Below are 19,745 nucleotides of genomic sequence, written 5' to 3'. Positions count from 1 at the left end.
AACAGCACAAAGAGTCTTTTCAGTAACTTTATTGAAGTAATTCATAAGCCATTAAATCTACCTTTTTATAAAAGGTGTATGACTCAGTCGTTACCAGTATATTTCTAGAGTTTGCAACAACCACCACCGTCTAATTCCAGAACATTTTCATTGCCCTAGAAAAGAAACGCCAAGGGGTGCCTGGGGGGCTCAGTAGGTGAAGTGTCCAACTTCTCACATCATGATCATGGCTCGTGAGTTCGAACTCCGCATCTGGCTCTGTGCTGACAGCTCAGAGTCTGGAAACTGGGTTTCTGTGTCTCCCTCCCTGCCCCTCCCCTGCTTGCATTCTGTCTCTCAGAAGTGAATAAACATTTAAAAGAATTAAGAGACCCCAAATCCATTAGCAGTCACTCCCCATTCCATTCCCCACCTCCCATTTCTAAGGATTTGTCTGTTGGACATTTTATATAAAATGGAGTCAACAATATGTGGTCTTTTGTAACCTGTTCATTATGTTTTCAAGGTTTATCCCTGTCCTAGTACGTATCAGTTCATTTTTATTGCCAGTCTATTATATAGCTAGCAATACCACGCATTTGTTTTCACATCTATCAGTTGGTGGACATACGTTTTTTATTTCCACTTGAATAATGAATTATTTTAGATCTATACCCAGGAGTGGAATTGCTGGGTCACGTGGTCTTTAATCTTTAGAAAAACTGCCAAATTTTTCCAAAAAGCCTGCACCATCTTATAGTCCTACCAGCAATATATGAGATTTCAATGTTTCCACATTAACTGCCAACACTTGTTAGTATCTGGCTTTATTATAGCCACCTTGGTAATGAAGCGGTTTTTGCCTTTGTCTAATGTCTAATGATGTTAGGCATCTTTTCATGTGCTTACTAGCTATTTGATCTTTAGAGAAATGTATTCAAACCCTTTGCACCATACTTTATTCAGATTTTCTTAGTTTTTGTCTTTTTCTGTTCCAGGATATATTACATTTAGTCATGCCTTCGTAGGCTCCTCTTTACTGTGACACTTATCAGACTTGCTTTGTTTTTGATGACCAACACAATTTTGAGGAATACTGATTAAGTTTTCTACAGAATGTCCCTTGATTACACGTGTAAAGTTGTTTCTTAAATCACTAGCTGTAGGAATGAATTAGTATAAAGAAAAACCTGTTTGCTCATAATACTTCTGACAGTACCTGGGGTTGGTGTGGACCCCCCAGGTTAAAGTCTCAGTCCCACAAGACTGCCCTTACCTCAGTGTCCATCATCAGTCCCAGGTTGTTGCCTGTACTTCTAACTGGTAATAAATTGGGTTACCCACAACTGCCACTTCAGGTTTGATAATTTGCTACACTCATAGAAAACACTAAAGGATATATAGGTCAGTTACAAAGGATACAACTCAGGAGCTCCCAAAGGGAAGAGATGAATAGGGCAAGGGATGTGGAGTTTCCATGTCCTTTCTGAGCACATCACTCTCCCAGCACCTTGATGTGTTGTTCACCAATTTGAAGCTATCCGGAACCTGTCCTTTAGGATTTTTGTGGAGGTTCCATTACATAGGCATAATTGATTAAGTTCATTGGCCATTTATGGGTTTATTTTTGTTGTCTCATTCAACTTTTGTTTTAATGGGTCTCAAGATTGACAGATTTTTGGCTAAATTGTTTCCATTAAGAAGTACTTATTTTAAAAATTAATAACCTAAAACTGCCACGCACACACAAAACACGGGTCACAAAACATTCTCCTTTTCTTCTGAACATTTTATGATGCATTGTTATAATTAACCTTTTACAATTAAACTTGAATGGTGTCATGAAAGTAGTGGACCAGGAGGCAGCTGGGCAGCTGGAGCTGGCAAGGTCACAACTATGCCCAGAGAGCTCACAAGGCTAAAAGAATATTATCCCTGATACCTGCCACCCTAATCTTAATCAGTGGTGAAAGAATGGTCTCAGAACTGTGTCATCGGCCATTTGTGATTGGACTTAATCTTCAGCCTCTCTCTCAGGCTGGAGGTGGGACTGAAAGTTCCACCCCTGTAATCATGTGGTTGTTTCCTCTGGTAACCAGCTCCCAGCGTGTCCTACAAGAGTCATCTTATTAGCATAAACTCAGGTATGGTTGAAAGGATCTTATTATGAATAAAAAACACACTCCTCCCACTCCTAGGCACTCCTCCCACTCCTATCAGGAAATTCCAAGGGTTTTAAGAGCTCTATGCCAGGAACCAAGAATAAAGACCAAATGCGTGTATTTTTATTCTACCACAATCTCACAGTATTATCTCAGTGAAACACTTCAGCACACACTGCTGCCTGTTAAAACTCTGTAAAGGCACATGTGTAAAACTTGCTTCTAACAGACCTGCTTGCATGAATGAATCAGTCTAGTGTTCTTTCAGTGAAACATTGAGAAAGCTTGCTCCTACCATCTGCATACCATTTGCTTAGTTGTTGAATTCCAGTATACGTGTATAGTGGTAGCAGAACTATAAACACATGCCCACATGGGAAACAACTTTATCAACTAGCGTGGAGTACTAAGAATAGTTCCCTCTACCTTTAATTTTATAGATATCATTTCCAAAGTGACTTAGGTCAGCAACCTCACCCTCTCCAGGGAGACTGTTTATTATGTTTGTAACATACTTAAGTTTTGTTGTGCTCTGCATTTCATCCTATGAACAACCCCCACCACCTCCTAGATGAGTTTTTTAAATCTGCATACATTAAACATCATTGTACTATAAAGTTCAGTGTTTTGATAAATGCATTGTCATGTATCTACTATTACAATGTCAAACGGAATAGTGTGGCCACCCTAAAATAAATCCTGTGCTTCACCTATTCAACTGCCCCTCCCTGCTCCTGAACCCATGGCAACCACTTCTTACTGTTTGCTTTTCCAGAATTTCATATAATTGGAGTGAGCCAATTGTAACCTTTCCAGACTGAATTTCACTTAGCAATATCCATTTAAGATTCATGCAATATCTTTTTGTGGCTTGATAACTCATTTCTTATAATTGCCGAATAAGATTCTATTGTATGGATGTACCACAGTTTATCTTTTTTTTTCATTTTTTTAATGTTTTATTTTATTTACTTTTGAGAGAGAGAGAGGCAGAGTACAAGCGGGGGAGGGACAGAGAGAGAGAGGGAGACAAGGAATCCAAAGGCTCCAGGCTCTGAGCTATCAGCACAGAGCCTGACGCGGGGCTTGAACCTACAAACTGTGAGATCATGACCTGAGCTGAAGTCGGACACTTAAGTGACTGAGCCACCCAGGTGCCCCCAACAGTTTATCTTTTATTAAGACACTTGATTTGCAAAATCTTTTTCCCATTACATGGGCTGTCTTCACTTTCTTAATAGTGTCCTTTGAAGCACAAAGATTCTTAATTTTTAAGCCCAATTTATCTTTTTTTTTTCTTTTGTTACTTGTCCTTCTGAGCAGTATAAAGAATTTTAACTAAAATGTATAACACTGGAGTTGAAACCTTCAGTGTTTATTTTGGTATAGTAGCTACTGTTTTGCATACAACAGTCATCTGGTTCTGGTGAGTAGGAAGGACATTGTAGATACTGCCTGGTAACTGATATTTTACTTGGGAAGCCCACATGAAGTTACAGTTAACAATTGTATCAATTAGGGGCACCTGGGTGGCTCAGTGGGTTAAGCATCCGCTTTTGGCTCAGGTCATGATCTCACAGCTTGTGAGTTTGAGCCCCACCTTGAGCTCTGTGCTGACAGCTCGGAGCCTGGAGCCTGCTTCGGATTCTGGGTCTCCCTCTCTCTTTCTCTCTGCCCCTCCCCCGCTCATGCTCTATCTCTCTCTGTCTCTCAATAATAAACATTAAAATTTTTTTTTTAAAAACAATTGTATCAACTAGGTCTTGTGTATTTTTCCTCAAGTACTACTTATAGTACTCATTTTCTTGTCTCTCCTTGCCAACTCATTTACTTTGTCCATACAGAGTAAGTTAGATCTATAAACCTGGACTTTTTTGGCTTGCTATTTTGCAATTCTTATGTTCTTTCAGTGTCAAGTAAACACATTTATATTAATATAAATAGCTGGAGTTTGATTACAAAGAGATACATGTAATCTAATAATTACTCCAAAAGTCTTGTGATTAATTCATCTCCAGTTGCAAGGGATTTGATAAAATTCTGAAGCAGACTTAGTCTGGCACAGCCTTCTAGAGAACGTTGTATGATTCTTGTTTGTTTTTAATTTCTGAAAGTTCAGTTAAATCTCTGGCCAAAGTGAACCTATGGCCAGTACCCCCATGAGTCAGGCTAAAGAGAAGGACCTGAGGAAGCTCTTCAGCAGTGGAAGGTTGAGGACCTTCAATTAGTGGTGTATTTTACCAGTCTATGTGTGACCAGCTAATCCCCTCTTGTGATCTAAAAATTATTGGGGCGCCTGGGTGGCTCAGTTGGTTAAGCGTCCAACTTCGGCTCAGGTCATGATCTCGCGTCTGTGGGTTCGAGCCCCACGTCGGTCTCTGTGCTGACAGCTCAGAGCCTGGAGCCTGTTTCAGATTCTATGCCTCCCTCTTCCTCTGACCCTCCCCTGTTCATGCTCACTCTCTGTCTCAAAAATAAATAAATGTTAAAAAAAAATTTAAAAATTATGTTTTCAGGGAAGCACATGATCATTAAAAAATGAGATGTGAAAAAATGAATAAACTGCTTTCCTCAAATACCATACTAATGAGACTATCAATACAAACAGATCAGTCTTTATTCTTCAAGACTTTTTTGGGGGGGCGCCTGGGTGGCTCAGTTGGTTAGGCGACCGACTTCGGCTCAGGTCATGATCTCACAGTTTGTGAGTTCCAGCCCCGCGTCGGGCTCTGTGCTGACAGCTCAGAGCCTGGAGCCTGCTTCAGATTCTGTGTCTCCCCCTCTCTCTGCCTCCTCCCCTGCTCACACTCTGTGTCTCTCTGTCTGTCAATAATAAACAAATGTTAATTTAAAAAAAAAAAGACTTTTTTTTTTAATACACATAGTACCAAATGTCCCATCTTTAGTCCTCTTCTCAGATACAGTCACTTTTACCATTTTTCATGTGTGTGTTTGTGCAAATGGGATACAACTTCTTTAACAACTTTTCTTTGGTCTTTTTATTCCTTTGCTATATTTGCATACTAATACATAATGGTCTATGTCTTCTTTTTAACGACCTCACAGTTCTGATGTTTGAATGAACCATCATCCAATTCTCTATTGGTAATGTTGACCTTAAAAATAGCCAGTTAAAATGAGTTTATTTGTGAAATAGCAGAAGAATGGCAATTCAGGACATGCAAGCTATGGCAAAACATAGGCAAGTCTGGAGAATAAAGGAGGAAAATGTTACTTTATAGAGAAAATGAGGAAGCTAGGAGGGGCTGCTTTGAACAAGTCTATTGGAGGAAAGCAAGACTTTAGGGTGGTGATGATTTCTCATTGGCTGAGTTGTGGTTAGTTTCTCACTAGCTGGGCTGTTGCTGGGCAAGGAGAAAATCCTCACTCTTGCTGGGGGCAGTAATGTGAACCTCTTGCTCAGGAATGTGAAGTAAGCTGTGACAGAAAGTTTCTGTATGAGAGGTCCCCATTCAGATTTCCTGACTCCATTTTTTTTTTTTTTTTTTTTTAAGTAGGCTTCACACCCAACATAGAGCCCAACAGGGGGGCTTGAACTCAAGGACCCTGAGATCTAGACCTGAGCTGAGATCAAGAGTCAGCCACTTAACCAACTGTACCACTTAGGTGCCACTCTTGACTTCATTCTAAATGAGATTTTCCCTCATTACTTTTCACAATAGATATTTGGATTGCTTCCAATTATGTCTTATTGGAAGCAGTAATATGGATAATAACACCATAAATATGTCTTTGTGTATTTTTTTACATTTATTTATTTAGAGAGTGTGCACAAGTGAAAGAGGCGCAGAGAGAGAGGGGGAGAGAGTCCCAAGCAGACTCCATGCTGTCAGCACAGAGCCTGATGTGGGGCTTGATCTCATGCACCAAGAGATGATAACCTGAGCCGAAATCAAGAGTCAGACGCTTAACCGACTGAGCCACCCAGGTGCTCATCTTTGTGCATTTGTACACAAACCACCGATTATAAAGTTAAGCTTCTAATGCATTGAATGCTGGCTCATAGTAAAACCTAAATAAATACTTATTTTTAAAAAGTTTGTTTGTTTGTTTGTTTATTTATTTATTTATTTATTTATTTATTTTGAGAGTGAGAGAGCATTAGCAGGGGAAGGGTAGAGAGAGATGGGGGAGAGAATCAGTCTCTGCACCATGAGCACGGAGCCCGATGTGGTGCTCAAACTGACGAACTGTAAGATCATGACCTGAGCTGAAATCAAGAGTCAAATGCTTAACTGACTGAGCTACCCAGGCGCCCTTAAATAAATACTTATTGAACGAAAGGAGTGCCTCTTGACCTTCTGAATCTAATCTGGAAGATATGAAATAATGACTTAAAATCTCTGAAAAAGGACTCTAGAGAATAATATATCCCTCTTAGAACACTAGATTTGGAGGACAGAACCAAAATGAGTCTCTCAACCTCTTCAGTACCAAAGACCTCATGCTGAAATATTTTGCTTGCCAAACAAATTATGGTTACTTACATTTTTACTTTATTAAGGCACAATTTTCAGTCCTGAAAGGTATGATGTAACTCACAGTAGAACCAAAACCATAAAATGGGGATCTATATTTCAAGTGGTCTACTTAACTTTAGAAGTCACAAGATTCAGTCAAGGAGAATGCCTGAGAATGCCACTTCCTGAGACACTATAGATAATCCTTCAGTGAAATACCCAACTAAAGATGGCTCAGTGCCAAGCCTTATGAACTAATACTGATATCATTGAGAATTGGGCTTCCCTTATGCGCAATTGATTTCCGCTAGACTAAAGTCTCCAAGGCTTTGACCTTGCTTAGGCACCTAAAAGCAAAATGAGGGTTGAGCTCTTTCTTTGAAGACATAGTTGATCTCTTGTTCCCAATGCTCTTAACGAGCAGGCTCTACAAACAAGACTCTATATGGGTAGCAGTGGCATGATAGACATGGTGACACTTCATCCCATTCTCTTTCTCACCATGTTGATCCAGGAATGTCTTATAGCTAAAGCTCCTTAAGTTCTAGGTCCTCTCTGGCTTGGTCCTAGACATTAGTCAGTAGCTAGATACCCAGAATTATTATCCTAGGAAAGACAGTATTGCATCTTCCCAATGTATCCCAATAATCCAGACATGTCCATTGTAGTGGTCCCATTACAGGAATTTATGCTTTGAATGTTTCATTTTTTGCTATCGAAGAGAAGAGATTCAACTATGGGTGAACCTATGTAGCTATAGGTTAGGCTCTTGTCACAGCTTATGTTGATGCAAAGTTCTAATACTTCAAGGATGGAGAAGCAGTAATCCACTGGCCAGCTATGCCTTCTCCTTTAGAAACTTTGACTCCTTATGATTAAAATGGCTTTGGTCTCAAAGAGTTTGTCCACAGAGTTTCCTTGTCATTCCTCATATTTACTCACAGAAGACTAATGACTACATTTCTTCAACACAAGATTCAGCAAACTAATATCTGGTCCACATAAAGTTCTTAGAATGCCTTTGCCAATGGTATACATATTTATCTGACCAAGACACTTCAAAACATAAGTACATAATGGTTGATTAACATTCTGCTAATACTGACTGATCAGTACATACTTACATCTAAAACATTTTGTGATTGCAATTAACAAAGACACACCAGTCATAAGAAGCAGTGAGACCCATCTTGTGTACAATATGTATACACTATCTTGTATCATTGAAAGTCCAAGAGTCTTGATCCATGGACAATCATGGCTCCAGATGTCTGCCTAAGAAATTAGAGCTGGCACAAAAGAAATCAGCTTATAAAGAAGTAAAATCTCAGCACACAGGCTCCCCAGGATTCAGTATCCCCTTCTTTAAGGTCCTGAATTTGAACTCCCGATATAGTAGATCCACAGAGAGAAAGAACCTCCCTTTGTTATATCCACATAGACTAGATCCCTAGCCCAGCTAGTCAACATTATTTTGTTTGTTTGAAGAGGACAGAAAATGCAGAGTATGTCAGGAGCATTAAAGGCTTATAAGCCTTTTCTATATTATAGCATTTTCTATATTTTGGCTACTTTCTTTCAATCTCCTCTCTTTAGGTTTTTATAAATAAAGTTTTATTGGAACACAGGCATACTCATTTTTTTTTCATATTTTATATGGTACTTTTATGCTACAATGGCAGGGTTGACTAGTCACAACAGAGACCATATAGTCTATAAGGCCTAAAATATTTACTATCTGATCCTATACAGGAAAAGTTTGCCCAGTTCTGCCCCAAGAGACCTTCCTCACTCTCAGTTCTTGTGATTAGACCCAGTTTGAGTTAGGTTTTCTGTCATTTGACAACTGACTGAAGCCTGCCTGATACAAATCTATCTCCTGGCAGGGCCTAAAATACATGACCAGAACAGCAGCAATGGTCCTTTCCCATCAATGATGGATGGGACTGTATGTTCCTTTGACCAGAAGCTGCTACTTGTTTTCTGCCAACAGGATCAAATACTTGATATTGGGAGTTTCCCCCCCAAATCCCAGGTGTATGGTCACAATCTGATTAAGATTATATATATATATATATATATATATATATATATATATATATATATATACAGTATACTTATAGTATTAAGATACTATACACACACACACACACAGTATAAAAGGATAAAGAATATACACATATATTTGGTGAGAGAGGAATAGTGCTGTGGACTAACAGGCTTAACAAGATGGAAGCTTGCTGCCTTCATATGCCAGGTTGAGGATGGTGGCATAATAACCAACAAACTTCATGGAATGATTGATATGTGCCAATAGTTTACATGTGTTACATCATATGAAACCCACATCAACCCTGTAAAGTAGAAAATTATCTTGCCCCAGTTTACAGATAAGGAAAACACATCTCAGAGATATTAAGGGATTTCATAAAGGTTACATAGCCAATAGGTAATGAAGAGGGGATGCTAATTCAAGTCCAAACTTCAAGGACTTGCTCTTCTACCTGATGCTATACAACCAAGTCAGTAACCCTGTAAAAGCAACAATTCTTTCTCCATAATTTGAGCAAAAGTCCCGAGTGGGGCTCTCGTTGGCTTGTGTGGGACATATGCCATCCTTAAACCTGTCACTGGGGTCAGGGTTGCTGGGCTTGGGTTGCATCCCCAACCGTGATCCTGGGCAGGTGCGGGCGGGGGGGCATGTTCATCTAAATTACATGACCCAGACAATGCCAGTGCATGTCCATATAGAAAGGGCTTGGGAATGGAAGGTGATGGCATTTTATGTGTTTGAGAAACATCAGTTGTCCTCATTTGTTGGGGGTGGGCAGGGAGGTAGTGTTGCCTCTACTCTTGGCCTTGGTGCTTCTGTCCTTCTCCACTGTCATCTTTGACCAGTTGAAATGTTGGGAGGTCATCCCTAGAGTACCTTTTTTTTTTTTTAATGTTTATTTATTTTTTTTGAGAGAGAGAGAGCAGCAGGGGACGGGCAGAGAGAGAGGGAGACAGAAGATGACACAGAACCCAAAGCAGGCTACATGTTCTGAGCTCTCAGCACAGAGACAGACGCGGGCCTCATCAAACTCATGATCCACGAGATCATGACCTGAGGCAAAGTCAGACACTTAACTGACTAAGCCACCCCAGCACCCCAATAGAGCACCTTTTCTGACAGACCAATGTGTATCTATTCAGGGATGGGAGTTGGAGGCAGCATCTGGACCTGAGGCACTCTGAATTAGGATCTCCACAATCTCTGAGGAAAGTCAGTTGTTAAACATCTCAGTTTCCTTTATTTTTATTTTTTTATTTTTTTTTAGATTTTATTTTTAAGCAATCCCTACACTCATTGTGGGGCTGGAATCCAGAAACCCGAGATCAAGAGTGACATGTTCCAGTGACTGAGCCAGCCAGGCATCCCTCAGTTTCCTTCTGATCAGGTCCTCAAAGCCAATCAAAATGTCAAAATAATCCCAAGGCTTATGAGGATGTACAGGAATGCACCAGAAAGAATCATCTGTAGGCTAAGAAACTTGTCCAGTGAGTAATAAAGAAAGAATGTCTACCACCCATCTCACCTCCCTCTATGCACAGGATCTCTAAATTGATAGAGTCATATAACTGGCATATGTCCAGGGGATCTGTTAAGTGTTACTGGGTACCAGACACTGTTTAGGAGCTGTATGGCCAGGTGTTTGACACTTTCATCTTATGAAGCTGAAATAGGAAGTTCAAGATGGGCTCGGCTGCTAATTTTGTGAGGGTTTGCTTTAAAACAAAACAAAACAAAACAAAACAAAACAAAAACTGCCTGTGGGGATCCTGTAGGTGACCAGCTCCCCCTGGTGCTTAAACAGGTTTTTATCTGGAAATCCCCGTTGAGGTCTTTATATTAGGGAAAGATTGCTGTGCTACAAGATTCAATACAAGAATGTTCCCTGAAAGATCATTCATGTTTGTGAGAAATTAGAAATTACCCGAATATGCCCCATTAAATTTTGTTACATCCACTCAATGCATCATATGTACTTGTTAAAACACAATGTTTTAAAGAATGCTTCATGACATGATGTTAAATATATAATAGCAAATGCATTCAATATGGTACTATTTAAAAAAATATGTGCTTTCAAAAGTGTTCTGACAGGAGGTACACAAAGTTGAAAATAATGGTTTTCTCTGTTTCACATTTATATATGTTTAAAGACATTTTTATTATGAAAATACTCACCTGAGTAGAATTATATAATGAACTGCTCTACATCCATTGCCCCAATTCATTATCAATATTTGGCCATCCTTGCTTCACCTGTTTTGTTTTTAAAAACTGACCTCTCAGGGCGCCTGGGTGGTTCAGTCGGTTGACTGTCAGACTCTTACTCAAGTCATAATCCCATGGCTCATGAGTTCAAGCCCCACATTCAGGCTCTCTGCTGTCAGCCTGGAGCCTGATTTGGAACCTCTGCCTTGCCCCTCCCTTGCTTGTGCTCTCTTTCAAAAATATTTAAAAAATGAACTTTCTCTTGAGGTATTTTATCTTACTCAAAAAAGATGTTTTTAATGTTTTTATTTACTTTTGAGAGAGACAGAGACAGAATGTGAGTGGGTTAGGGGCAGAGAGAGAGGGAGACATGGAATCCAAAGCAGGCTCCAGGCTCCTAGCTGTCGGCACAGAGTCCGACACAGGGCTCGAACTCATGAGCCATGAGATCATGTCCTGAGCCGAAGTCGGACGCTTAACTGACTGATCCACCCAGGAGCCCCACTTTTTAATATTTATTTATTTTTGAGAGAGAGAGAGAGAGAGAGAGAGAGAGCGCGCGCAGGGGAGAGGCAGAGGCAGGGGGGACAGAGGATCTGAAGTGGGCTCTGTGCTGACAGCAGAGAGCCCAATGTGGGGCTTGAACTCACAAACCGTGAGTTCACAGAGCCACCATCTCCTAAAAGCAAATATCAGATATCACTGGGTTTTATCCCTACATACTTCAACCTGCACCTTTATTTTATTTTTTTAACGTTTATTTATTTTTGAGAAAGAAGGGGTGGGGAGGGGGAGGGGGAGAGGGAGACACAAAATCTGAAGCAGGCTCCAGTCTCAGAGCTGTCAGCACAGAGCCTGACACAGGGCTTGAACCCACAAACAATGAGATCATGACCTGTGCCAAAGTTGGACTTCCAACTGACTGAGCCACCCAGGCGCCCCAAGATGCATCTTTAAAAAGGACATTTCTTGTGTGTTTACAATGCCATTATCACACTTAACAAAATGTCCACTAAGCCCTTTGCATTCTGCACTACCCAGATTATAGTCATACTGTCATGAATGATTTTCTCTTCTTTTTTCTTATCTGTGTCTTCTAATTTTTTATGATAAACACAACATCTATTATTTAAAAGAAACAATTTTTAAAAATGAAAAATTCTGGGGTGCCTGGGTGGCTCATTTGGTTGAGCATCTGACTTTGGCTCAGGTCATGATCTCACAGTTTGTGGGTTCGAACCCTGTGTCAGGCTCTGTGCTGACAGCTTGGAGCCTGGAGCCTGCTTCAGATTCTGTGTCTCCCTCTCTCTCTGTCCCTCCCCTGCTTGTACTGTGTCTCTCTCAAAATTAAATAAACATTAAAAAAAAATTTTTTTTAATGAAAAATTCTGGGGTGCCTGGGTGGCTCTGTTGGTTAAGCATTCAACTTCGGTTCAGGTCACGATCTCACAGTTTGTGAATTCGAGCCCGCATTAGGCTCAGTGATGACAACATGCAATCTGCTTCAGATTCTGTCTCCCTCTCTCTCTGCCCCTGCCCTCCCTCTCAAAAATAAATAAATATTTTTTAAAAAAAGAAAAATTCTTTGGTTTACACATTTTCCCCCCTCAGAAACACACTGATTACATTAAGCAATTAAATACTAAATCTGATGGATACAGCAATGCTGTAAAGACAAATAAAGGCTTGCAACTTTTTAGCAGTGTAATGATGCTTCAGACTTCTTAAGAATTTTCTCCTTAAGTATTTAGGACAGAATAATAGCATTATAGGGGAAAATCCCTTGTCTGTAAGAGAGATGCAGAGCCTGAGAGATGGAAATCAAGAGAGACAGTAAGGGAGAAAGTGAGGGAGACTGATTCCCATAACAGATATTATGTAGATACAGTTCTATCTCAAGGTTACCCAGTAGGTTCCTGTTCTCTGCTCAAAATACAAGCCAGTAATTCCACTTCTTGGTATTTACCCAATGAAAACAAAAACACTAATTTGAAAAGATGTATGCACTCCTATGTTTACTGCAGCATTATTTACAACAACCAAGATTTGGAAGCAACCTAAGTGTCCATCCACATATGAATGGATAAAGAAGATGTGATAAATACACACACACACACACACACACACACACACACATACACACACACACACAGTAAAACTATGGATTGTTAGTAACTCGTTCTGCGAGTGTTCTGCAAGACAAGCAAATATTTCTAATAAATTTTAACTTGATAAATGAGCTATGTCTTGGAATATGAATAGTACATGATGCTGACCATCACATGATCACAACTGAGCCAATGGTTCTTGAAATTCGCTTTGATATACAAATGCTTTGGATTACAACATGTTTCCAGAAAGAATTATGCTTGCAAACCAAGGTATTACTGTGTGTGTGCATGTGTATATGTGGAATATCACATATATGGAATATATATATATATATAATGGAATATCACTCAGCCACAGTAAACGATGAGATCTTACCATTCACAAAAACATAGATGGACCAAGAGGGTATTATGCTAAGTGAACTAAGACAGAGAAAGACAAATACCATATGATTTCACTTATATGTGGAATCTAAAAAAACAGAACAAATGAACAAACAAAAAGCAGAAATAGACTCATATGCAGAGAACAAACTGGTGTTGTCAAAGGAGAGAGGATAGGGGGATAAGTGAAATAGGTGAAGGGATTAAGAAGCATAAACTTCCAGTTATAAATTAAATAAATCATGAGGATGAAAAGTACTGCATAGGGAATATCATTAATAATATTATAATAACTTTATGTGTTACTGGTAACTACAAATAGTAACTGATAACTATGTTGATTGCAGTGAGCAATGCGTAATGTATAGAACTGTCAAATCACTGTTGAACATCTGAAACTCATAATATGGTATGTCAACTATACTTCAATAATAAAAAAAATTCCACACAATCTACTTTTAAACAGCCGAAACCAGACCCAGCTTCACTTCCGACAAAAGTGGCAACAGTTGTGGATGGCTTTAGTCACACCATTTCCTTCTCCCAGCTCTCTTTGCTAAAAATCAGGCTGAGTAGTTTGAGCATCTATAGTCCACATATATATAATCCCTCTGTATATACTGAGATGTAGTTTGTCTGAAAGTAGTAGAAACAACTCCAGCTAATTTTGACAAAAGGGAGGGTTTACTGACCCTTAAAATATAAGAAATCAGAAGTTCAGGGATATTGCTAAGCTTTTGGGCCATAGACTCTCATCTCTGGTTTTCTACAAATGTCAGTTTGGCTGAAAATCCCTTTTCCTCCATGAAACAAGATCCATGTTGTCTTTGGAGTTCGAGTTTCATGGGTTGTTTTTGTTTTTATTTATTTGTTTTAATAATTTCAGTTTTTGGAGAGTTAGACTCTGTTTCAAGTTAGAAAATCCTGGGAATGGATTTACTGCCCATCCAAAGACCAAGGGTTTGGCAGGTTTACCTAAGATCAGCTCCCTTACTTGGGGGAGGGAAGAATATTCCCAGGAAATAGATGGGGTGAGTCTGATCAGACAATACTGCAGATGTCCATCACATGTGGCAAGTGCAATTGCTAATCCTAGTTAATAGTGTATCTTGAGGTACCTTGGTGGCTCAGTCAGTTGAACGTCTGTCTGACTCTTGATTTCAGCTCAGGGGTGTAGGATCAAGCCTTGCATCAGCCTCTGCATTGAGCGTGGAGCCTGCTTGGGATTCTCTCTCTCCCTCTACCCCTCCCCTGCTCGTGCTCTCGGTCTAAAAAAAAAAAAAAAAATAGTGTATCTTGAATGACTTTTCATGTCAGTAGATATAGATGTTTAACAGTTAAACTGGTTTAACAGTTACATGGTATTCCTTTGAAGAGATACACCAATTCATTATTAATGGATACTTATGTCTTCCCACCCCTTTTGCTATGGCCAACAATGCTGCCTAGAACATCCCTGTACATGTATCTTTCACAGTGGGAAATGTTCTAGGATACATTCCTACAGGTAGAATTTTTAGATCAAGGAACATATGCATTCCCCCTGCCCCAATTAAGTCTGTTGGGTTATAATTTACATACAGTGGAATACACAGGTCATAAGTGGACCGTTCTATATGTTTTGACAAATGAATACAGTGGTGTAACCCACAGCTCTATGAAGACATGGAACAGGACTTTGTTCCAGGCCATGATGGAGTAACAGCGACTGGACTTACCTGACTACCTTAATCAACTAAAAAATTGGAGAAAAAAAACCCTACAAAACAATAGGCGAGGCATTAAACAATAGGCAGCACAAGATAGTGTTGGGAGATGAGAAACAAATGGAGCAAGCTGCAGGGTGCCCCAGCTTTCTGCCTAGCAAAAGGTTTTAGGCCACAGTGTAGGGAGGAGAATCCCAAACAAAGCCTTTTCATACAACGCTTTCGAGGACATGTGTTTTTATTTCTCTTGGATGAATTCCCATCTAGGAGTGGCATTGCTGGGTCATAGAGTAGATGTAGGTTTAACTTTGTTAGGAAGCTACCAGTTTTCCAAAGTGATTGGATTATTTTTCACTCCCATGATCAAGATTTTGATCACTCCACCTCCCTGACATTTGATACTGTCATTCTTTTTCATTTTAGCCATTCCAGTGGTATCTTAGTACTTTTAATTTGCATTCCTTTTGAGCACCGATGATATTGAACATTTTTCCATGTGCTTATTGGCCATTTGTATATTTCCTTTTGTTAAATGTCTGTTCAAGTCTTTCCTTTGGTTTTTAATAGGGTTGTTTGTCTTGTTACTGACGTTTTAAAGTTCTTTATATATTCTTGATACAAGTCCTTTATGAGATTTATGTTCTGAGAATGTCTTCTCTCTCTCTGAGCCTTGCTTTTTCATTTCTTAATGGTGTTCTTTAAAAAACAGAAGTTTTTATTTTGATATGGTTCAATTTATCAATTTTTTCTTTTATGATTTGTGCCTTTCTGTCCTAAGAAATATTTATCTACCTCAAAGTGGCAAAGATGTTCTCTTATGTTTTCTTCTAGAAGATTTATAGTTTAGCTCACATTTTAGGTCTGTACCATTTGTTGAAGAGACTTTTCTTTCCCATTGTATTGCTTTGTCTTCTTTTAATGTTTACTCATTTTTTGAGAGACAGCATGCATGTGCAAGTGGGGGAGGGGCAGGCAGACAGAGAGGGAGACAGAGGATCTTCCATGCTGACAGCAGAGAGCCAGATGCGGGGCTTGAACTCATGAACCATGAGATCATGACCTGAGCTGAAGCTGAATGCTTAACCAACTGAGCCACCCAGGTACCTCTCCTTGTACTGCTTTGTATCAAGAGTTATTTTGTCAATACAAGTGTATCAAAGATATATATTTACATATGTGAGTGTGTGGTCTTTTTTTATGCTACAGTGACAAATGTATGAGTCTATATCTAGTCTCTATTCTGTTGTTTTGTCTGTCCTTTCAGTAACACCATACTGTCTTGGTTCCTATAGTAGGCATATATATGTTTACCATTGACAGTGCCACATTGCTCTTCCAAAAGGTTGTACAAATTCACACTCCTACCAATATGTATCTCCACTCTTACTAGCATGGGTCATTATTAAGCTTCTAAATCATGGGACCGTGTCTTATTCACTGCTGTGTTCCCATTACTGAGCACTGTACCCAGCATGAATGACAAGAAGCTCTAACATATCTGTGAATGTTGCTAACACTTATTAAGCTGCCCTAGTGGGTAACAAGATGAGACAATCAAGCTAAACTCCAGGCAGATGTTTCTGAAAGCCCAAAAGATTGTGTCTTTAGATTAGGGTGGAGTAACACAACAGCAGAAATAATAGCTAAATCTCACAGTGTTCACTATGTACATACATGTTGTCCTTGTTGTCATGGCTCAGATGCCACCCATTACAGCTAGATTCCAAGCAGCTAGAGGAGAGCACAAGGAAGAAAAGGGACAAAGGGGAGGTAGCCTTCTGCTAAGGGAAGTTCCCAGCAGCTGCCACGTGACGCTATTTATGTCCCATTGAATTTGTAGCCATATATAGAAGAAAGGGAAGCTGAGAAATGTACCTTTCTCTTACCTTTGTACCAGTTCTTAACTTCTCAGGTCTGTTCTTCTGTCATGTGCGACCAGAAAAACCCTAACTTACATACTCTGTACCCTTGAGTGGGGTTTTGGCACCCAATGTGTGTCCTATGAGGCTGACTCAAAAGATTGGGGTCACCCTGTTTTAAAGTTTTAAGTCAGCAATGGCAAACAGCAGTTTACCTTAACCACAAAGGAATAAAGGCCCACAGAGGTCCTTTGAGGGAGGGCACAATCCCATGTAAATGCCAAGGAGCCCAGTAATTTCAGTTCTTAACTGGCACCAGCCAGTCAAGATGGACCCACACCAAAAACAAATGTCCAGTTACAATGTCCAGTTGTAAAAAGTGATTTTTAAATTGGACTTACCTTATAAAGACTCCAGTGTAACTGGACTCAAGGCATTTTTATTTCAGAAACCATGACTAAAAAAAAAAAAAAAAGTTACCACAGACAAAAAAATAACCAGTGTACTCTGCCTCATAGAATATGTTCAGAAGTTTTGGCAAATGGTCCTCACTGATTCTGTCATTTTCATATGGTATCTGGCATATTGTCCCATTCAATTTCAACATTATCAAACATAGGTCATATCAACACTACTCTAAACTGGAGATAATCATGGAAAATGCTCAATAAATGAGGCTACTTGCCAGGAAATATGCTAAATCACACACATACACACAATTTCCCCCCATTTAATCCTCATAATTATCCTATTACTCCATGAGTTGGTATTATTAGCTCTACTTTACAGATGGGAACAGGGGCACAATGATCCCACAACTGGTAAGAGCTAGAGCCTAGGTGTGCACCATGGTCTACCCTACTCTGGACTCTGCCCTTGGGAGGAAGCCCTTGAAACTCATGGCAAACACTGAGTCCTAAGAATGTTCCACAAGAAGCCTAAATACAAGGGCAAGGGAGGTGTGATACCCTCTTAACGTGAGGATGCTAGTTATGCAGCATTATTTTTAAAAACCAAGAACAATATACAATCTAAATGCTTAAGAGTGCAGTTAACTAAATGATGGGATCCTCCACAGAATTGGTAAGGTGACCATCCAAACTGCTCATCAGGCACCTTTATTAGCATGTTGTGATGCTGAGGGAGTAAACAGGATTCAAACCACACACACACATACACACCTCAACCACATTAAAAATATTCTCAGGAACCACCTCACACCTGTCAGAATGGCTAACATTAACAACTCAGGCAACAACAGAGGTTGGCGAGGATGCAGAGAAAGAGGATCTCTTTTGCACTGCTGGTGGGAATGCAAGCTGGTGCAGCCACTCTGAAAACCAGTATGGATGTTCCTGAAAAAATTAAAAATAGAACTACCTTATGACCCAGTAATAGCACTACTAGGTATTTATCCACGGGATACAGGTGTGCTGTTTCGAAGGGACACATGCACCCCAATGTTTATAGCAGCACTATCAACAATAGCCAAAGTATGGAACAGCCCAAATGTCCATTGATGGATGAATGGATAAGGAAGATGTGGTATATATACAATGGAGTATTACTTGGCAATCAAAAAGAATGAAATCTTGCCATTTGCAACTATGTGGATGGAGCTACAGGGTATTATGCTAAGCGAAGTTAGAGAAAGACATATGACTTCACTCATATGAGGACTTTAAGACACAGAACAGATGAACACAAGAGAAGGGAAACAAAAATAATATAAAAACAGGGAGGAGGACAAAACATAAGAGACTCTTCAATATGGAGAACAAACTGAAGGTAGCTGGAGGGGTTTTGTGTGTAGGGATGGGCGAAATGGGTAAGGGGCATTAAGGAATCTACTCCTGAAATCATTGTTGCACTATATGCTAACTTGGATGTAAATTTTAAAATGAATATATATATATATATATATATATATATATATATATATATATATATATATTCTCTCAAGAAAAGGACAGTAAGGAAATCTCCCAGAATGTTAGGCTTCTAATTAACTTTGGTTAGGGGATTTCAAGTTTTCTGAACTTTTCTTTCTTTTCTAACTTTTCCACACAAACATGTTTACTTTGCTAATCAGATTATTTTTTGAGTTTTACACTTTTGTGGAATGTATACTTTTGTGGTCTGAACTTGTCAGTTTTCACTAGGATTCTGGATGTTTAAATATCTTCAAAATCTTTAATATCTTTAAAATCTTCAACATTTCATATCTTCAAAAGGACTTCAAGGGGATGCCGAAGTATGTGCATTCAGAACAAGGCAGATGAAATTGGGGAAGACAAAAAACGTCAGTATGGTTTTTTAAGTGGGAGAATGAAATTTTAATAAGAAACTCTAGATGACCTGTGCCTCTTAAGGAGCTGAGCAGTGGCAGTAAATTCCATCTTCTTTGTTTCTTAGGGAGAGGGGTGTCTCCTGGCTTGGGGGCAGGATGAAAGCCAAAGATATCTGGCTCTCAGAAAGTACCAATCCTTAAATTGGTAGAGAACAGCATCATCCCCTTCTCCTATGCCTGACCCACATGCTTCTTTTAAGCCCAGCAAACTAGGTGGATTGAATTTGAGTACTCAGCTGTCTGGTGGCCATTGCACGTATGGCTTTTTGAGGACAGTGATATTTTATTAGCTTTGACTCCCTGTTTCCTAGAAGTCCATGGCTCATGGTACTTATCAAACATTTGCTGACAGCTTTCTAGGTGTGTTACAGCAAACCATACCAAAAATAATATTGAATAATAAGTCTTTTCTAACCCCTACTTAATAAACTCTCTGTATAATAGCTACACAA

This window comes from Panthera pardus, unplaced genomic scaffold (genome assembly GCF_024362965.1).
Source record: "Panthera pardus isolate Hobbes unplaced genomic scaffold, ASM2436296v1 HiC_scaffold_18, whole genome shotgun sequence".
In the NCBI taxonomy this organism is placed as follows: Eukaryota; Metazoa; Chordata; class Mammalia; order Carnivora; family Felidae; genus Panthera; species Panthera pardus.
The sequence above is the reverse complement of the archived record's forward strand: the minus strand, read 5'-3'. Positions refer to the sequence as shown.